Source organism: Lygodium microphyllum, chromosome 13 (genome assembly GCF_053477565.2).
Source record: "Lygodium microphyllum isolate KBCC chromosome 13, Lygodium_microphyllum_v1.1.10, whole genome shotgun sequence".
Classification (NCBI taxonomy): Eukaryota; Viridiplantae; Streptophyta; class Polypodiopsida; order Schizaeales; family Lygodiaceae; genus Lygodium; species Lygodium microphyllum.
The window spans coordinates 136,145,110-136,149,191 of NC_141147.1; positions in this window are offsets into that span (position 1 = coordinate 136,145,110).

Consider the following 4,082-nt stretch of genomic DNA (forward strand, 5'->3'; position numbering starts at 1 on the left):
ATGCCCCCTATCACTCGGCGACCTTAGGCATCACAAGCGAGCTTTTTACCATTTTTTGCACGATTTTTGCCCTGTTTTTGCCATGTTTTGCAACAGTAAATCCTAGTGCTTATTTTCTTTGTTTTTCTTTGTTTTCTCCTACTCTACTGCATCCAAATCACCAAGTAAATACCTACACTACTCCATCTCACAACATAAATCTCAAAAAAGCAAAAACCTACTTGCCAAGGAGGTCGAATACCATCTTCAACCCCCTCACTTCCTACCTATCTCAAGCACCGGCTCGGGGAAAACTCTTACTTCGATGCTCGATTCGAAGCGCGCAAGCACTCAAGGCTTGAATCTATTGGTCCCGGCAATGGAACCAAAATGTGGGAGCTTTCACTCAACCGCCAAGACCCCCGGACCGCTTATTTTCTTTGTTTTTCTTTGTTTTCTCCTACTCTACTGCATCCAAATCACCAAGTAAATACCTACACTACTCCATCTCACAACATAAATCTCAAAAAAGCAAAAACCTACTTACCAAGGAGGTTGAATACCATCTTCAACCCTCTCACTTCCTACCTATCTCAAGCACCAGTTCAGGGAAAACCCTTACTTTGATGCTCGATTTGAAGCGCGCAAGCTCTCAAGACTTGAGTCCGTTGGTCCTAGCAACGGAACCAAAATGTGGGAGCTTTCACTCAACCGCCAAGACCCCCTGACTGCTTATTGTTTCAAGCGTTCCAAGCTGAGCACTAATGGCTACCTCTCACATAGCCGACGTGCCATCCATATCTACGAGTGTAGTGAGCTTACCTCCATGCCGTTGAGTTACCTCCTCTCCCGCGCACTCCGGTAGCTCCACGATCCAAGTGCAAGCTTCAAGCAAGCTCCATCCTCAAGCTCCATGCTCCAAGCTCCAACACCGCGAGCAAGAGAAGAGAAGAGAATAGAAGCGAAGAAGAGAGGAGAAGATGGAGAGCTTTTCCACCCCACGGTCCCTCACCCTCACACACTCACTCTCTCACACTCCCTCTCTCAAGCATAAGCTCAAATAAGCAAGAACAAGAACAAGAAGAAGAGGAGGAGAGCCACTTTTTGCCACACACAAGAATGAGCTTCTCATTCACTTTTCAACTTTATATACAAAACCCTAAATCCCTTTTGGGCGGTCATCCCCTTTTCCCTTTTTTACATGGCCGACCGTAGTCTATGCCCTTTTTCCCATTGTCCTTCTATCTTCCTAGCTTCCTTTCCACTGCCCATCTATATTTACAAATTGCGCGAGTGAGAGCCGGTGCTCCTTGAATTAAACCATGATGCGCTTGCGCTCTTTTACCAAAGTTTGGACTTGCACTTTTCCTTGTGCGCCTTTGTCTTCCATTTCTCTTTGCCTCGGCCTTTGTCTTTGTCTTCTATTTTAGCTTTTCGGATTTTCCACCACCTGACACTCTTTTACAAGATTTCAGGGTGCATCTTTGTATTTTAAAATGCACCTTTCCCCTTTTGCATTTGCTTTGGACTTTTTAAGGTTGCCCCTGCGCTTTTGGCCTTTTCTTTTCTTCTTTCTTCTATCAGGCTACCCTTTTTCCGCCTTTGCCCTGCGTCTTTTTTATTTCCTTTTGCTTTCTTTGTGTTGGGGTTAATAGTGCATATCAAGGGCAATGTTCTCCAGTGCAAGAAGATGAGCCTACACGGTGATTCATTTGCATTAACATTGCTGAAAATCTATTAAGATCAACTTTCAAAGAAGCAAGTTGCACATCAAGGGCAATGTTCTCTAATGCAACCAAGCTCTCATTCTTGTGAGCAATTAACTTACATACTCCATCCTCTATACGACGAAGGTCTTTCAAATTCTCTTCTTGATCATTCGAAGATCCAACACGCGGCCACCAAATTTTTTGGTTATATTCTAAATGTCACATATATAATCTGTGATCTCTTCTAACTCGCCATGTATTGTTACTCCATCAGCAATGTGCCCTTCATATTTCTCTTCCAACATTCTCTCAATCCCTTGTAGACGGTCATCAATGTTCACAAACAAAAATTGAAGCTTTTTTATGCCGAAACACTAACTTGACTTGCTTTTCAATCCCATCCAAGTGACGAATAAACCTCAAGAAACCAAGGGAACTATCATGCCCTCCAACATGCTTAAGTGCACGATGAACTACCTTATTTCTTGTGACCTCCTTTATTTTGCATACATTCATTTGTATGTTAGGAGTGCACTGTATAATATCTTCTGCAGACATATTCTTTACTGCAGAAGCCTTCATACTGGACAAAAAATACATGTTAGCCTTAAGGGATATATAAAATATTCTCAAATTTTAAAAATAGCAAAAACTCCCATATCTAATACAATCAAAGTTCAACTAACCCTCTCTCTTTGTTTCTCCCTCTTTCTCTCTCTCTACACCTAACCAACCAGCCAACCATCGCACCAACTAACCAACGTAACCAACCCTCTCTCTCTCTCTCTCTCTCTCTCTCTCTCTCTCTCTCTCTCTCTCTCTCTCTCTCTCTACCTAACTAACCAACTAATAAATAATCAACCACTAGCTAACTTACTAACTAAACGTCATACATCAACACAAAGAAGAATGAGAGAAGAAAGTGTGTGTATGTGCGTGAGAGAGAGAAGAAGAATGAGAGAGAGAGAGAGAGAGAGAGAGAGAGAGAGAGAGAGAGAGAGAGAGAGAGAAGAAGAAGAAGAAGAGAGAACCTACGAATAGCTAACCAACTAACTAAATCATATAGATCTCTCTCTATAACTACCTAACCAACTAGCATACTAATTAAATAACCAAATATTATTAGACAATAATAAAGTAAATAACTAAACTAACCAACCCACACTAAACTAACCAACCAACAGAGAGAGAGAGAGAGGTGAGAGAAGAGGAAGAAGAAGATGAGAGAGAGAGAGAGAGAAGAAGAAGAAGACAGAGAGATACAGAGAGAAGGAGAAGTAGAAGTAGAGAGAGAGAGAGGTGAGAGAACACCAAACCAATAACAACAAATAAACTAACAAACACAACAAAACAAAATTGCAACTTGAAAGAGAGAGAAAGATCACCAACATGAATAATAGTCGTAAAAAACTACCCCAATAATCGATCTGAAAAACAAAACTATACCAAGCAAACCAAAACACCACTAAATCAAACTGCACCAAGAAAACTAACCTCCCCTCCCTCCCCCCCCTCTCTCTCTCTCTCTCTCTCTCTCTCTCTCTCTCTCTCTCTCTCTCTCTCTCTCTCTCTCTCTCTCTCTCTCTCTCTCTCTCTCTCTCTCTCTCTCTCATAACTAACCCAAAACTAACTTACAACAATGTACTCTAACTAACCTACCTAACCACTAAAACTAATTAAGCTACTAACAACTAACCTACCCACTAAGTAACTAATCACCAACTTACAATTATTATTATTCTCTCACCATCCCCCTCTCTTTTGACCCCTGCATGCTCTTAGCTCTATGTTGCACCATCAGTTCACCTCACATCACCATCTATGTCAGTACTAGCGATGCCACCGTGTTGTGTCCTCCTTTGCTCATACTACAAATTGCAATCACAGAATTCCAGTAGACCATGTCATGCACAAGCATCTAGTTGAAAACTGAACAAATAACATCGAGGTCACAGCACTTGATGTACATTGCCAACAAATCTAGTTGTTCCAAGTGTTGCATCCAATCCAAACCTATACTTGACAATTTGTGTGTGAAATTCGTTTATCATAATCAAGTGCATACAAATTTGCACAAGTGCTCACCGCATTGACAAGAGTGGTCTGACAAGGTTTTCCACCTTCTTGCTGCATGGCAAGACACAACTAAAGAGTATCTGTGGGGAGCACAATAGTAGTGAAGAAACTCTTGAAAATGAATGACATCATGATTCTTATTTATCCTCTTCCATTCTTGTCTGCTCTTGTTAAGGTGTAGCTATGGTGGTACACATTGGTGGCAGAGTTTACTATGCTATAAGTACCTTCTAGTTCAAAGCCATTAGCTATGGTGGCTTCTTGCCCAACCATCCTGTAGTAGACCTTAGGACATGTGCTTCAACCCCCACCCTATAT